Source organism: Ambystoma mexicanum, chromosome 13 (assembly GCF_040938575.1).
Source record: "Ambystoma mexicanum isolate Mex_15411 chromosome 13, UKY_AmexF1_1, whole genome shotgun sequence".
NCBI classification, from domain to species: domain Eukaryota; kingdom Metazoa; phylum Chordata; class Amphibia; order Caudata; family Ambystomatidae; genus Ambystoma; species Ambystoma mexicanum.
The window spans coordinates 454531373-454549278 of record NC_090938.1 but is presented as its reverse complement, the minus strand read 5'-3'; the positions used below and the strand labels follow the sequence as shown (position 1 = coordinate 454549278).

Here is a 17906-nt window from a genome sequence, read left to right as displayed (position 1 = left end):
GAGCAAATGCAATGCTTAGTGTTTTCTTTGTATAAAAGTAGTATGCCTTATATAGCCTGAACTTCTTTTTCTCACTGATGGGCCTATACGTCTTTTATTCTCAACCATTTGTTGGGACATTTATAGGTCCCTGATGATCATGGAAAACCAGTCCAATTTCTCTCGAAACATTAATATTTCCCAATGATAGACATAAAAAAGGCCACACGACTACCTTTCACATTCACAGGAATATATTTCCTGGCAATGCCCATTAGTGACTATGAAATACAGGCTCTGAAGCATTATATGCAGCAGAATCTGTCTAGGTGTTCATCGTGAGACCCTCGGTATATCACATGCTAAGACGTCTTAAAGTCATACAAAAAATACAATAGCACACTCACTATTGAACACATATTCCATGTTCGGCTTTGTCAAATGTAGCAATGTTTGTTCAACTCTTTAGGAGAAATGGAAATGCATACACGACATAAAGGATTCACGCCATTGCTATCCCTTTGGTTAGTAAGGTGATCTTCAAACAATTCAAACAAGCATTGACAATGCCAATAGTTGTGTTTTTTGTGTATGCATAGGGAAAGGTATTTACCAGGCGTTGCTGCCATGGTAACAACTGGCAATTAATGGTAGCAGCTTGGAAATGGTGCAGGTACCTGGGCATATGATAGCAGGGTCTGGCAACAATCTAATACCTATGCACAAGCCAAAACTGTTGGCTTTGCTAATGCGTGCTTTTAACAGGACTTCAGTGAAAGACACACATAGTACTTATAAATCAAGTGGCTAAAGGCAGACCTGGTTAAGAGATTTTGTATTACACCAGTAGTTCTTTTACAACACCAATTAAACCATTAGCTCTCTGAAGACGGCTTAGAAAAAACCATGGCAGGCACTTCAAGTCCAAATGTTTATATTAAGGCTGGATAAAGTGGAATGAAAGAGATCCCAGCAGGGTATGTTTTGGGCAGGGAGGGGCAGGAAGTGGGTGTGAATAGCCCTAGTGATTAGAATGGCCATGGGCAGTTATTGTGTGGGTACAAATGCAATAGGGAGTAGGCTGCCTCTCCCTCTTATTGAATTATCTCATTATGATGCCTATTATCTTCACCACATAATCTTCCAAAAGGCAAACTGCTGAAACATTAACCACATTTGTTCATACAGAGGTTAAAAAACATGATGTGATCATTTTTTACATTTAACAAAGTTAACACGTTCCGCTCTATCGACAGCGCATTGTGCAAAATATGCCTGACAAGTTCATAAAGTGAAACAGAGTTAGTAGCAAAGTGCAAGGCATACAATGTAGAGTATTCTAGACAGATCTTTCTTTCACTTGTAAATAAAAGGGAGAACATTTCAAACACCGCTGATGATCACTATTTATGTTCACAGACCATTTTAAGGGTTGAAGATATCTTTCAATTTGCTTGTTGATATCCTGGAATCAAATCTAGCAACTAAAAGGGTTGATTTAAGAAAAGTTCTCCCTGTGGGTTGAAAAAAAGATATCCCACATAAGAAGGATGCTGATCTTTAAGAAACTTGTTGACACCTAATGTTTCGGCCCTTATATACGGAGATCTGCCAATCCCAAAGCGTCCTCCTCAGTTATCTAAATTGGCCTTCATCAGGACAAAGAAATTGGTTTATCACTGAGTATTATCCTCCTCCAAACTATACCTAGACATTCCAAAGTGCTTCCACTCTGTGAAAGAATGCAAAGAGAATCTCTGTAAGGTAAAGTACACTTTTTGTAATAAATTACCAATGGGCTCCTGGAGTTTTTGCTGACCTTAACGTTTAGTTGCTGGATGGAGAATATCATGTATTGTTCTATGCTTATCTTGCATTCATTGTTCAATTAAATAATGTCTGTAAAAATTAAGACAATTTTACAAATGTATACAAAAGGGTGTGTGCACCCCTCTAGTGAGAAAGAACATGTGTCTACCCTGTTCTAGCAAATTTCCTGGACTGAGGCGGGTCTACAACCACGTTTTAGCTCACTGCACCCTTAACAAAGGCTAAATAGCCATCTGCATATCAGTCTGTTCTCGCCAACAAGGATAGTCCAGCACCAAAATGCTAAGCAATTCTCCTCTGAACAAGAGTACCATCAGAAACACTAGCCACATGTTTCATCCTTTTTGGGCCTCCTCAGTGAGGTCAAGATGAGCCTCTTTAAAACGCAGAGAGCAAGGGATCCATGTCAGGATTACCCTGGGTCACTTAGTGTGAAACCCCAAGTTGGACAAATTAAGCAAGGGTGCGGGAGCCTCTCTAATGACCATGAAGATGGGTCAAGTACCCTGTTCTATGGATTTTTTTCCACTCGGGAGGGTCTGCAACCAAATTTGAGCTCACTGCACCCTTCACAGAGGGGAAATATCAATTTGCAAATCAGTCGGGTCCCACCCACAAGGGCAATCCAGCACTGAAATGCTAGGCAATTCTCCTCTGAACAAGAGTACCATCAGCAACCCCAGACACGTGATTTGGTCTAATTGGGACTCCTCAGTGAGGTGAAGCTAAGCCTCTGTTTCAGTTTTCCTTTGTTGTTTCTTTGTCTTTCTTGTATTGAGGCATGTTGGTGGTGTGAGTTTATTGCTGTTGTGTTGGTTTTGAGATGTATTTCAGGCGTGTGTGCCATACTGGATGTTATTTTTGGGATTTGATTTTTATTTATATTTTAAAGCATTTATATGTCACACTAGACAAACTCAATCGTATCTAGCCGCAGATTAAAAATAGAAAGACACAGAAGAGAAACCAATTAGCACATAACCTTCTACATTTTTTTTTCTTTCTTTGTCAGCTATATGTGATCACGAGAACTTCTTTTGCAAAAATCTAACAAAGATTATATACAAATAAAAAAAAAAAAAGAAACCAAAAAATGTATTACCAGGAAATCATTCCAAACAAGTGACCGGTCTCCATTAATAATTCCCCCCGTCCATATTACTTGAACAGGTAGGTTTTTAAGACTTAGGAAACTGGCAGAGGCACTTAAGGGCCAGAATCTCCAAAGGAAGACTGCGCCACAATTTCTGCCCTTACACATTGAATGTGCGGTCCCCTGTGAACAAACAGTTGAAGGGAGGAATATGCAGAAAAATTGTATCGTTTGAATACAGGGTTGGTTGGTAACAGTGGATATTTATAGATAGATAAGATGGGGCCAAATTATTTACTCACTTAAAAACTAGACACATGATTTTAAAATCAATTTGATTGTTTACAGTCAGCCAATGCAGGGATCGCTGTAGGCTAGAATTCAGAGGACTTCCTAACTCTAAAAATCAGCTTCACTGTGGCATTTTGTGCTTTTTGTAGGCACTGAACTTGTGTAATTGTAATGACAGCCATCAACCCATTGCAGTAGTCCAGGCAAGAATTCAGCACGGCCCCCAACACCAATGAATGATTCTTAGCCATAATAAATGGAAGGGCCTTTCGTAGGAGGCAGAATGTGGAATAAAAGATGGGACCTTCTGCTGCAGCATCGACCTCACTGTCGTTGTTGGTGAAGGCCTCCATTTCGGGTATGGTTTGGGATATCTTATAGTGTGTTGCCATGTGGCAGGTGCCCTTTTGGATTGGTTGTTTCCTGGTCTCGAGTTATGTTTGCACGATTTCCCGGTTTCCATAAAAGTTGGTGTGGTCCGACAGCGCTGTGTAGATCTCCGCTTCCCTGTGGCAAAGTTCTTTCTATACTGTTTTGGGTTTGTGCAAGAGTCTGGTTCGCATTGGCAAAGGCTTCTCTGTGGTGGTTAGATATAGTGATATTATCAGGTTCTCAGTGGAGGAATCCTCCCTGTGGTCGCTCAGTTCTGATTCACTGTGGTGAAGGCCTCTCAGCAGGGGTTGGATTTGTGGTTGGTTGTATTGGGCCCAAAATGGTGAAAGCCTTCTTGTGGTTGCCCAATACTTCTTTACAGTGGCGAATGCCTCTCTGTGGAGGCTGGGTTTTGTGCTAGACTTGGGTACTCAGATTTGATGACCGCTTTGTGCTGGTCCAGTACTAGGGTTGTAGGGTAGTAAGGTGTAGGCAGGCTTCTGTTAGAGTTGTCCTGTGGGGAGACATACACTAAAATATCATTGAGAGTAACAGAGATGGGTAAAATCTGGGTTTAGTGTTGTGATTGTTGTGGGTGGAGTTATAGTGTCTGCATGTGGATTTCGGCGTAATTTCTACTGGCAGTAATTCTGCTGGTTTGGCCATTTTTTGGCAGTGACGTGGAGGAATTACCCCCAGCATTTTTCTCCACCTCACCACCATAGTTAGTTCTGAACTATGGTAGTTGGCAGTAATGAAGTGCTAACTAAGTTACCACTGCATTACTACAGTTTCTTCCCTGCACCACACCACACGCCAATGTTTCCAGTGTACGACTTCCTGAATGTGAACCATCAGACAAGGAGATCAGTGTTATATTTTAATTATTTGTCAATCAATGAATCTCCCACACAGGAATTACCATTTCACTTTCCCTACTGGCTCATCATTACATGAATTTCAGAGATGTTTAAAACCTTGTGGATAGTAGGTGCATTGGTGAACCACACGCAGCACACACCACAGCACCAAGCTCAGTGCAGGCATGTTTTGAGGTGTATATATCCAAATCCAAGATCGCTGATGGGCCAATGTCGTCATGGATCATCCAACTGAGCTCAATGGACCCCCCACTGAGTTTATGGAAGATGGCCGATCAATACCTCCTGATGATTTATAGCTCACTGGTGCACACAACTGAATTAGTTTGTGGCTTGAAGTTGTAGGAGTTTGGTGTATGATATGTTGCGTCCAGTCATTTGTGCATCTCATCCTACATTCTGTGCCATATGGTGTCAGAAATGTGATGTACACAGACTGTGATTAAAGTCTGACCCGCTGCTAATCTAAGATGGTGCCATACTGTCCATACCTCCTGCATGCTAACCAGAACCATGATTGGTTCAGCAGGGTGGGATCTCTACAGCACAGAAAATGTAGAAATTAATTTGAAGAAAAAACCCTGATTGTTACAAAGGGACCTACAAACAAATTGGTCCTCATTATGACTCAGGCGGTAAGTACCGGTCATTACCGGCATGGCGCAATTTCCGTGTCCATGCTGGCAATAGACCACTAAAAGCGCCCCATTACGAGTTTGTGGGCACAAGCTTTGACCCTAGCCGTAATGAACTCACTGCCATGCCGCAAAAGCCCGAAAAATCCCCCTTTCCGGCAGCGTCTGTAGTGGAAATAGCTCCTCCGGCATCCAAGCCATTGGTATTAGAGGTCACTTCTAATAGCGGTCACCTCAAATAGCGGTAACTGCTATTAGCGGTGACCATAAATACGCGGAACCGGAAGTAGCGACATCGCACAGGAATTGGAAAGAGCACGGCGGCCATCTTTAAAAACACAATCCATTGCCATCCACCACAACCAGGAGCCATCTGACCCCCAGAACTCCAACACATCTCCACCACTACCTGTTTCAATTTAGGATTTCAAAAGCAGTGAAAAAAACGGGAGATCGGCTGCGCCAGGAGCGCTTCTCCAGAGAGGAGCTTACCATGTTAGCAGAGACACTGCAGGAACATGCAGATGCAGTGTTTGCAAACGACATGTCCCGTCCAGTACTGCTGCATAAAAAGCAGATTTGGGCATAGGTCGCCCAGAGAGTCAGTGCCGTCGGCAGCTCATCCCGCACACCCAAACAATGCCGTAAGCGCTGGGATGACCTATGTCTACGTATGCACCAACCGAAACCTTGGGATGGGACAGGTGGAGGTGCGGAGTCGCCCATAAAACTCCAACCATGGGAGGAGATATGTGCCACCACCATTGGCACCGAGGCAATAGAGGGAGTCGGGGACATGGAGCGAGGAGCCCTGTCATCAGCCGATGCAGGTAGGTGTCTCTAATTAAACAATGCCAATACCACCACGATGATGTCCACCTGAACTGACAGTGCAATGATGTAGAGCAGGGTCCACCAGACACATAAGCACAAGACTGCCTACAGGCAGTGAAGAGCATCACCTTATCCACATGCACGATGCACCCCATTTGTGTTGCAAACCAGACGCCTCCATGCATCACCCACCCAAGAGTGAGGCAACCTGTATGTCACTCCCCCCAATGTTAATTATCTACCATTCCATATCAATGCAGCCACCCCAATGCATGCCCGATGCCCGTAGATCCATCACTAACCCTCTCCCTCCTTTGGTCCCCAACAGGCACACATTCTGACAGCAGTGATGAGGACACCAGTGCCATATCATAGAAGAAGGCCAGGGCCGAGGAGGATGAACACAGCCTCTCAACCTCAAGGGGCAGAGGCCAACCTAGACCACCTCGGAAGGACAAGAAAAACACAGAGGCCACAGCACCAATGTGCGCCACGGCCCCCACAACAACACCCACACCAGCCACCATCACCCAGGAGGCATTGACAGAGGGCACACCATCGGCTAGCAGCAGCACAGTCAGTGAGACGGCTGCCACATCAGCCATATCTGACGACGAGGGTGACGTACAGCTGCATGGCCCAACACCCGCCACAGGCCCCCTACACTCACCACACCTATCCCCATGTAGCGTGGTGGACGGCAGCATGAAGCTGTCACCTGCAGATTTATGGCCAGCAAGTTTCAGCCCCACACCAACTGTGCCTGATGACCAAATCATGGTTGACACGCCTCACACTTCCGCCCTAGTGACAACCACCCAAGAGGGGATCCTGGCTATACAGAGGCGCCAGGAGGAATTCACAGGGCTGCTGACGCAGCATATTACATAATGTACCCATGCAGGGGATGACATCAGGGACAGTGCTGCATCGATAAAAACAGCCATCGAGTCCACCTCAAAGGACATTTGTGCAGAACTTGCAGCAGTGCGCCACGTCCTCTCGCAAATGGATGCAGCAATGCAGGACATGCATCCACCGCAGTTACTAGGACAATCTGAACCATCATCAAATGCCAGCTCTACTAGGACCAACCCTGTGCGTCGGTCTAGCAGGAACCTGCACAGATTGGACAGGGAGGCACCTGGTGCTGGAAGAGGGGGAGGGCAGTAGGCACTGCCATGCATACTGGTGCCATGTGGACCACTGGTGCGCGCTACTGCACACTGGGAAGTCAAGGGGGAAGGGGGGAGAGGTTGTTTGGTGGAGTTGAGGGGGAGGGAGGAGAGGGTGTGTGTGTGGGAGTTGAGGGGAATGGGGGAGAGGGTGTGTGGGGTGGAGAGCTTGTTCACTTTGTTTCGATTCTTCAATACACATTTTGGTTACTCATGATTCACGTGTGTGGACATTGATTATTGCGTACGTGTGCTTTATTGGTGAATAGTCTACAGTGTCCATGTCCCTGACACACCCAGTGCCCCGAGTGCCACACCCATGTCACACTCCCGTCAATGTGTGCTAGAAACATTGGTTGATCAGAGTCTGGCGCATGTCACGTCCCTCCTATGCATCGCTGCCTCCCTGAGGTGCTGCCTCATCTCCACCCTCCTCATCCTCATCGTCAGGTGGTTGCAGTTCTGCATCAGGGGGCAGGGGCACATTCCGTCTGATGCACATATTGTATAGCATGACACATGCCATGACAATCTTGGCCACCTTCTCATGGCGGTACAGGAGTGCCCCACCAGACCTGCTGAGGCAGCGAAAGCATGCTTTCAAGAGGCCAAATGTCTGCTCAATCACCACACGGGTACGTGTATGTGCACGATTGCAGTCCTCCTCGTGCCTGTACTGTGGGTTCCGGACAGGGGTAAGGAACCACCTCTTCAAGGGATAGCCTGCATCACCTGCATGAGGGCAACAATGTATGTGTAAGTCATCACATCATATGGAACCTCATTCAATGACACCATAGCACACATTTGCTTCTTGATTTCAACCACATTTCCATGCATGAATGGAGACACACGATGTGACTGCTATGTGTGTATTCCTCTTGTGGACTGATGTGCGTGCCATCAACTAGTGGGCACAGGGGGGTCCAGTTCCTTGTGAGTGCTAATGCACTGTGTAAGTCCACAGCAGTTGTTTCTATGATCTGGCTGATGTCCAGTAATTTGTATGCTTTCATCCTGGCACCGTTGATGGCAGCCTCATGATGATTTCATTATGCACAACAAATGGTGATATGCAATTCAGTTGGACCTCTGTGTCAGTGTTGTGGTGTATTGATGTATTCGACCCTCATGTGACTCCTTTTTACGCAGTAATGGGGGACTGTCCTTTCAGTTGAAGGTATTTGGTGCTGTGTTTTGGCCATAGTAATTGCTTGTAGCTGCATTGTGTTGAGGGGAATGCGGTCTGATTTGGTACAGTGCACATGCAGATGGTGTGGAATGGTTGTGACACTGCATCATTTACATGGTAGGGCTGCTTACATCTTGCATTATCTGGTCAGGTGTCAGGTCCAGTCTGGGATGCTTTGGGGTATGAGCATGGTCCATTCCCTCAGGCACTCTCAGCCAGGTGAAGTATGCATTTCTCCCCTCCATCTCAGCCAGGTGAAGTATGCATCTGTACCCCAATCACCGACCCACATCGCATTTCCATGGGCCTAACATGCGACTCACCGAGAAGCCAGGATCTCTGCCCTGCATGTCACTCCTTGTAGCGTGGTATCGTGGAGTTCCGCAGGACCATTGAATCATGGGTTGATCCGGGAATCGGCACAACAATGTGTGATGATCTTTTTGAGTCACATACCATTTGCACGTTGATTGAGTGGTATAGCTTACGGTTGCGGTACGCTACCTCCATGGCATGTGCGACCACCAATTCCACATGGGTGCAGTCGATGGTGCCAATGCAACCAGGGATGCCGGCCACTGAATGGAAACCAACTTTGGTGTTTGAGATCTCCTGGGCAGACCGTGGTAAGGAAATGTGGTCATCTGTGTGCTTGAGGAGGGCATCAAGCACTTTGTTCAGCGTACGTGAGAATAATGGTTGTGAAATGCCATGCATGTGCCCCACTGTGTGCTGGTAGGTGCCTGTGGCCAGGAAGTGGAGCACAGACGCTACCTTCAGTAGGGGTGGGATGGCGGTGCGTGTTTCAATCAGGCTGACAATGTCGTCATGTACCATGTCCACAATGGTGGTGATGGTGTCCCGGTCCAGACAGTACAGGGTGTGGATCTGCTCAGGAGTTAGGTTGAATGGACTGGCTCTGATGTGAGGGATTGGGGGCTTCCTGCGTGGTGCCAGTGGCTGCACTGGTGGGGCATGCTGGCCCTGCCTTGCCCTCCTTCTCCTCCTGCGTCTCCTCTGTGCTGCCTGTTGTTGTTGTTGTTGTTGTTGTTGTAGCACTTCCACTGCAATCATGTCCTCCAGCCCCAGCATTGCTAGTAGTATTGGAATCATTGTGGAGTGTGACTGGGTGTGGGAAGGGGTGGGGTTTGCTCCTTTTGTGCTGGCCCAGTCTGTATTGCCTCCACCTCTGCTGATTGTGTGCACCTGTGGCAGTTGGGAACACTGCACATGGCCGTTTACGGGTGGTCCACGATGGCGGAATTAGCTCCATGCCGGTAAGGTATTTTTCGGGCTTCAGTAAGGTGTAATTTTCATGTCCGCCTGACTTGTGATGATCCCCTGTTTGCGCGATGCCAGTATTTGCAGCATGGGTGGTCGCGTGTCCGCGCATTTGGTGCTTTTAGCGGCACCGTTAATTACGGTGCCGCTAATAGTGTTTTATCAGGTCCTAATCGGCCGGAATGGTAAGCGATGCCAGTAATCCTTTACTGCCCCTTGCCCCAAAAACCGGAATAGTGGTCAGGGATGGAGTGGACACAGAGGGTGACATTACAGTTCAAGACTACCGGGGAACAGAAAAAGCACTCCATTTCAATCATGGTTCATGGCGCATGCCTTGCTCTACGTCATCCTTACACCGAGTATATAAGTAAACAAACCATGAGTGAGCCGCATCCTCGAGCTGCAGGAGACGGTTCACCATGGTTCCTTTGTTGAATGTGCTTTACAGCTACAAGTAAGTTTATTATTTAGATTCTGACAGCTTGTCAGACGATCCACTTAAGGCCGTTGAGTTCAATAGTTGAACCTTTTTTTGCCCGCAGATAATTTGTCACTTCGGGCTTGGAAGTAAGCTTACGCCTGAATAAGATCTATGCTGTGAGAAATCTTTGTCATTAGGATCCTTGTCTTCTGGACTCCTTTTATATTTGGTAAGTAGATACTCTTGAGTCTACAGTTACTATGCCCCGGCTATTTAGTTACTTTCTGATACATTCTGTTCAATATCCACAGTGACGGTAGAAGTCTCCGATAGCATCCTGTGCTTGCACTCTTGACTATTCGTTTCCATCTACAACTAGACTGCCAAATTAGTTGGTAAGTTGAAAATCTCTACTTTCTTTGATTTTAATATACCTACCAGGATTTAGGTTCCGATGATCACCTATATCAGTTGGTTTGCACTTTCTGAGTACATCCACTTGGATTATATATAACAGACACCCTATGAGTTACCTCATGAATTCTTTACAAGATCGGACTATTTGAATTTGAAAATGGTTAAAATGTGATTTTGTTATGTACACAGAAATAATGATTGTTGCTATGTGAATCTTTAAATGTACAAAATGACTGAAATTGTATATACTGCCATATTGAATATGGTCTTTTCTTTTCTTTTTAGAAAATTTTGTGAAAAGATGTATTTGCCCCTGATGAAGAGTTGTTACTCGAAACGTGTTGGGCCTTACCAATAATGTTTGAATAAATGTATTGATTGTATGATAAACTTTATGTACTTGGTATTATTTTGGAATACCATTCTAACAGAACTTCTAATTATATTGCATTGAAACTGTTTAAACACTTTTATCAAAAGATAACAAATCTTTGTTCTGCTCCTCAGATAGTAGATGGTGTGCAGGGGACGGGAGTTCCTAAAAAGTTACGAACTACCACATTTCTTTCCCACATCCCCTTTCTCAGGTCCAAAATAATGACCATTGCTTAAGATCAACTGTTGGTGCATAACAAAGCAGTAGGAGAATGGGTCCTTATTTAGATGAAAACACAGGACTGTTCTACAGGGTTATTAACAATGTGAAGTTGAATGAAGAGATGTACTACTGATCTTTGGTCCCACTCCAGTTCAGAAGAGGCAGTTATATTCATAGGAAAACTCTAACCTTTCTGCAGGACACCCAGGGATCAAACAAGCTCAGGGCAAAGTCCTCAGCAGGTTTTATTGGATCAGCGTACACCATGATACTGTGTGCCAGAAAACCTCCCCCGAAGATGTAGACAACACTGCCCTTCAGCCCACAGCCCTCATTCAAGAACCCTTCTGCTGGATAGGCATGTATGTGGTCGAATCCCTCACCCCCATCCAAGTCAGAGAACCATTATATCTTGGTCAAACTTGAATGTGCAACTCAGTACCCTGAATCATTTTCAATGAGGAGTAACACTTAACAGAGCATGGCTGTAAAGACTGGAGGGAGGTGTCTGTACTTCCGCTCTCTATATGGTAGAGGAGAGGCACAGAGGACCCCAGCCAAGATTCTCTATTATTGTTAACATAGTCGAACAATCAAGGCCTAGCTTCTCAGGAGGTGAGGCAGGCTGGTTCTTAAATACAGTGTAGTCCCTGAACCCCCACAAAGGACTGTCCACACCCTGTATTACTGAAAACACAGTCTTTATATAATTAATATTCAAAAGTATGTACACGATCACAATAACGCACTTTGTACTCGGAAATCAACAATGATAAATATATACAATTCTAAAGTGGTACCACCAATGTTATCGAATCTCATTAAAGTGCATCCACTGTACGGTTAAAATGTCACACAGATCAATAAAGTGGAAACCAGCAATAGAGATAGGAAGGAAAGCAAGATGGTTGAAACAATAGGCAGATTTCTGGCCCCTATCACTAGGCACAGTTCTGTGTGGAGATCCCCCCACATGGGCAACCTGTAAAATAAAGATATAACACAAGCCCAGTCCATATATTGTTCACTAGTCTTATTCCTCCTATTAGTGTTTTACCCCCCAATGTACCTGGTGGAGTAGAGTTCTTTGAAGACGCATCAAAGGATCCTTCTTGAGTGACTCCCTTTAAGGCAGGAGCCACGGATCGTCGAGAGGCGGCGAAGATGGTGAGCTTGTCGTCAACGGCAGCGATGAGAAGTTCAAGGGTGCTGAGACCCCGATGTCGATCCAGGCGGTGCTCATCAGCGACATCCTGCGAGGATGAGGTGTGCGGGGCACCTCGGCGATGGATTGTTCAGGACCGCAAAGAGTTTCAGAAGAACTGTGGCCCAACATGGGCATCGAGTCGTCAAAGTCTTTGTGGCCTTTAGGTGGCGGGAAACCCACCAGCGGATTCTCCTCTGCGCGTTGGTCGTCTTCGACTTTCTCCGGCGGGACAAAGCGGTCGACGCTGCGGACAAGGGAGACCTTGGATTCAAATGTTCTTAGGCAAAGGAGTAGGCGGCTCTGGTCATCGGCGGCATGGCGTCAAGTGGTCCCCACGGCTGGGCAACACAACTTTGACGGGCCTCCAGCGGTTACACAAACCTGCGAACCCTGGTCGACGGCACTAGACTTCGACAGTGGCGAAGTCTGGGTGCTTTGCTTCGTTCTCCTCAGCGGTCCCGTCTCGGGTTGGCACCCTTTCAAGGGTCTGACTTCCAGGGAGCTTCGGCGAAGGTTAGTGGTGCTCGATGGTCCCTCGGAGCACGGGAAGAGGGCGCCTTACCAGGTCCTCTCTCGGTTCAGTCCTTGATGAGTTCGGCAGCTTTCAGATCAGGTCGAAGCAAATGCAACAGCAAATCTTCGTCTTCCAGCTGGGCATCGAGGATCAGCAGTTCCAGTTACTCTTCAAGTGTAGACACAGCTTCTGAACAATGTCCAGTGGTGAGAGGTCCCCAGATATACTATCTTGTCTCTCTTCCACACTGCTGGGTCACTCTCAGCAGCCAATCATACAGAAGGGCATTCATGCAGTCAGTCAGCCAATCAGGCACACAGTGCATTCAGGCCATCCTCCTCCCACTCAGAAACTCACAACAAGGAATTTGGATTGGGACAAGTACCCAGCCATTCAACACTACACAGTGCATTCAGGCCAGTTTCGGGCAGGGCTGTCTCAGTCTTTGTCTCTCATACCAAAAACCGGACAGCCACAACAAGAAGTGCATATTGGTCACACACTCCATTCACCCAGGTCCCCCCCACAGGGATTACCCACAACATACAGTCACTGGGAAGCCTCCAGTCAGTCTGGACTGGACTTCACAACAAAACCATATATGGAACTTCCACCCAAGAGCCAGTGAGGGGGAAGGGACGGAGTCAGGGCTTCCCAGGACTTTGGGAAAACAAGGTAACAGGTAATAGAAAGCAAGAGGCCACAGGGGCCATCTTATTTTCCATCAGGAATCAACTGATTCCAATGGCAGGGCCGGGGTATCCCAAAATGGAGGATACTCAGCGCACCTGTCAAATTCAGCACAGAGCTGCCACCAGCCCATACCCTGCGGGCCACCCACAGGTGCCCAAAAACATACACTAGGGGCACAAGGTTGTACCCTCACCCATGGGTGCTGTAAGGGTATCCCATGGGTCTGTTCACCAAACCAAAAGAGAGAGCTGCCCCGCCAGGAGTCCCACATGAACTCCTGCACGGAAAATATGACAGAAAACATGATAAAAAGGCACTAAAGGACAAGGATACGGAGGCCCTGTCCCTCTGATGCATTTCCAGCATCACAGTTGCCCCCCCAGACTGAGGTGGAGGGTGCCTAATCTCCCACGGGATAAACACCCTCATCCAGACGGTCAACATACCTTCTGGAAAGGCCATCTGCATTATCATGACTCTTCCCTGGTCTGTGCTCTATGGTGAAGTCTAGCCCTTGCAGGCTAATGGACCACCTGAGCAGTTTCGGGTTTTCACCCTTCATCTGCATAAGCCACTTCAGGGGTTTATGATCTGTTTGGACCTTGAAGGTAGACCCCGTAAGGTAGGGCCTAAAACACCTAAGGCTCCAAACTATACTGAAACATTCCTTCTCAACAGTAGCCCACCTACGTTCTCTACCCTTGAGTTGTCTACTGATGAAGATGATAGGATGTTCCCTCCCTTTGTCATCTAACTGGGACAAGACAGCTCCAATTCCGGTGTCGCTGGCATCCGTCTGGACGATAAAGGGTCGGCTGTAGTCAGGCGCACACAACACAGGTGCCCTACACAGACTTTCTTTCAAGCCATCAAAGGCCCTCTGACAGTCTTCCGTCCAATTAACCTTCCTAGGTTGTTTGGGGGAAGTCAGAGCTGTCAGTGGTGCAGCTATGGTTCCATAGTCTGCCATGAAATTGCGATAATACCCAGTGAGGCCCAAAAAGGCTCTCATCTGGGTTTGAGTAGTGGGAGCCTCCCAGTCCTGTACATCCTGTAACTTACTGGGTAGAGGTTGGATTTGACCCCCTCCTACCTCATGACCAAGATATGTGACTTTCCTGTGAGCTATCTGGCACTTGGTGGCCTTGATAGTGAGGTTAGCCCTTTTCAGGGCATGCAACACCTTACACAGATGTGTCAAATGCTCTTCCCAAGTGGAACTGTAGACAGCAATGTTGTCTAAATAAGCCACGCAAAAGGCTTCCAGCCCACTGAGAGCATGATTGACCAATCTCTGGAAGGTGGCAGGGGCATTCTTCAACCCAAAAGGCATGACCCTAAACTGGTAGAGTCCCTCTGGTGTTGAGAATGCCGTCTTTTCCTTGGCATGGTCCGTCAGAGCAATTTGCCAATAGCCTGAGGTGAGGTCAACGGTGCTCACAAATTTGGCAGCACCTATGGTGTCCACGAGCTCATCAGCGCTGGCCAATGGGTGCACGTCAGTTTTGGTGACGGCATTGACTCCTCGGTAGTCCACACTGAACCTCCAATCCTTGGTACCTGCCTGGGAACTTGCCTTGGGGACAAGGACCACGGGACTGGACCAGGGACTGGTTGAGGGTTCAATAACACCCAGATCCAACATCTTGGCGACCTCAGCCTGGATGTGGTTCTTAACAGTGTCTGACATACGGTAGCTCCTGCTTTTGACAGGCACGCTGTCACCAGTGTCAATCTCATGCTTACACCACAGGGTAAGGCCTGGTGTCAGTGAAAACAGAGAGGCATACTGCTGGAGCAAAGTCCTGCAGGCCCTCTGCTGCACTGTTATCAAATCTGAAGAGAGATGCACTCTCTCCACTGAGCCATCCTGAGGGTTGCTATACAGCAAATCAGGAAGGGGCTCACTCGCATCCTCTTCTTGCTCTGAAGCTAGCAAGAGACATGAGAATTCTGATCGCCTGTGGAAAGGCTTGAGCCGATTAACATGGAATACCTGAGGGGCTACCCCTGGGATTCCCATGTCAACCAGATAATTGACCTCGGCCATCTTGGAGATTATCCTGAAGGGTCCAGTCCATTTATCTGCCAATGCCCGAGGCTTGGTAGGCTCCATCACGAGGACCTCCTGTCCCATAGTCCAATCCACTTGCGATGCTTTAAGGTCATGCCAGTATTTGTTCAATTCCTGGCTGGCCTTGAGATGCAGTGTTGCCTGACACATCATCTGTGTCATCCTCTGTCTGAGGCCTAACACATAGTCCCCCACTTGCTTGGCGGGACCTGGAGGGGCGGCTTCCAAACCTTCTCTGATCAAGGCAAGGGGCCCTCTCACGGGATGTCCAAAGAGTAACTCAAAGGGGCTGAAACCAACACCCTCTTGAGGTACCTCTCTGTAAGCAAACAGCAGGCATGGCAGGAGGAGATCCCATTTCCTCCTTAGGGGATCTTCCAAAGCACTTATCATGCCCTTGAGAGTTTTATTAAATCTCTCAACCACACCATTGGTCTCGGGATGGTAAGAGGTGGAGAAGTTGTAGGTTACTCCGCACTCTTTCCACAAGGTCGTCATGTAACTAGACATGAAGTTGGATCCTCTGTCAGAGAAAATCTCCTTAGGAAATGCAACACGGGTGAAAATGCCCAGGAGAGCCCTGGCAACCACCTTGGAAGTTACAGTCCGAAGGGGTGTAGCCTCAGGGTACCTGGTGGAATGATCTACCAAAACCAGGATGAACCGATGTCCACCTGAAGTGGGAGGGTCCAAGGGATCGACATTGTCGATGCCCACCCTCTCAAGTGGTGTGCCAACCACCGGCAATGGCTGCAGTGGGGCAATGACACTGCCTCCCGTCTTGCCAGACAACTGACAAGCTGGGCAGGTCCTGCAGTGGGACTCCACTTCTACTCCCATCCGAGGCCAGTAGAGATGGGCAGAGAGCTTCTGCTTAGTCTTCTTGGTACCAATATGACCAGCTAAGGGCACCTCATGCACCAACTGCAGTAGGAAGGGCCTGTAAATCTGGGGTACCACCAACCTCTTGAGGGCACCAGGTTCAGGCTTAGTGGGCTCACTAAGAAGGAGCTCACCCTCCCAATAAATCCAGAATGTCCTAGGCACGTCTCATTGTGCCTGGGACAGGGCCTGTTTCCTCAGACCCTCAAGAGAGTGGCACTCTCTCTGTCCTTTAAAGAAGTCTGCCCAGGAGGGTCCCCCTTCAGCTAACAAGCATTGAAGATCGGGATGATCCTCCGGGTTGAGAACCTCTCCCACACGAGAGTCTTCTGGCTCTTCTCCCACAGGAGTTGAGACAGGGTTTACCACTGGACCCAGCCTGTCCGGAGCATGGATCCCAATGGGTGCTATAGGAACAGCAGGAAGAGAAGGAGCTCCCTCCAGAGAGGTGGCCTTCTTGTTCTTCCTTCGTCTTGACTTAGGCCGTGCCTTTGGCTCGGCTACCTGACTCACAGCCAGACCTGGGGTCACCTGTGACCTAGTGACCGCAGCAGCAGTCATGGGAAGACCATACGAGATCAATCCCAACTCTACTAGATAATTACCTAACATAATGTTAGCAGGGACATTGCCCTGAACCAGGACAGGAAGCTTTGCCATCTTGTATCCAATTATGAGTGTGACTAAGGCTACAGGCGATAATTTGGGAGGACCACCAGCTAACCTGGTGGTTCTCAGACGAGAACCTACATAGTCCTCTGGCTTGAGCAGGGCCCTGTCCACCACTGCCGTGCTTGCCCCAGTGTCTCTCAAACCAGTAGAAGGCTGGCCATTCAGGAGGACACTTCTCAAAAATCTACGGGTGTTCTGTGGGGTAGTCGCCAGTACTTCCATGTACTGGTCCCAGGCCCCAAGGACACTAAGGAAATCTCTACAGGAGCACCAAATGTGATCCCTGTAGAGGAGGGGAGAACAGTGGCCTCCACCTCAGACATGGGTAAGGGTAGGTCAGGCTGACAGCCTCTACTCCAAGTGCCTTACGTTTACACTTGGAGTCACCCCTCTTGTGATCCAGAGCCCCACAATCCCAACAAGTGCCGAGAGTGCGGGGTACAGTACTGGAACCAATGGGAGCCTGCTTTGCAGCAGGTGGACCACTACTCTTATTCCCACCCACAGATGACTTATCCCCGCTAGATTTTTGGGTCTTAGGAGAGGAGGGTTTAGGTTTACCCGACTGAGACTGCTTTTGGGACTCCTCAGCTTTCTGAGAGGCCCCCTTTTCTTTGTCATTGTCCTTCCCACTGGAGTCCTTAGGGGACACCCGGTGGGAGACCCACTTGTCAGCCAGCCTAGCCAGCTTAAAGGGATCCAAAATGTTCTGGTCAGCAACATACTGACACAGCTCCGGTGAACAGGCTTCAGAAAAATGATCAAAAAACAACAGGTGGGACAATTCATCAAAAGTTTTCACCTTGTAACCATCAATCCACCCCATCATGTTCATGTGCGCAGCAGTCACCCAGTCAACCCA

The 17906-nt window shown here is 47.8% G+C and overlaps 1 long non-coding RNA gene across 2 annotated transcripts in view; it reads left to right on the top strand.

The window, feature by feature from the left end:
- Nucleotides 1–10794, top strand: part of LOC138520622 (uncharacterized) — a 126608-nt gene extending 115814 nt beyond the window's left edge. Inside the window, exons 4-6 of one of the 2 annotated variants that reach the window (XR_011282817.1) lie at nucleotides 10109–10216; nucleotides 10299–10382; nucleotides 10690–10794. This is a non-coding gene — a long non-coding RNA (uncharacterized lncRNA). The remainder of the gene's footprint in view (nucleotides 1–10108; nucleotides 10217–10298; nucleotides 10383–10689) is intronic. The other variant, XR_011282818.1, reaches the window with a different exon arrangement.
- Nucleotides 10795–17906: the final 7112 nt, after the last annotated feature.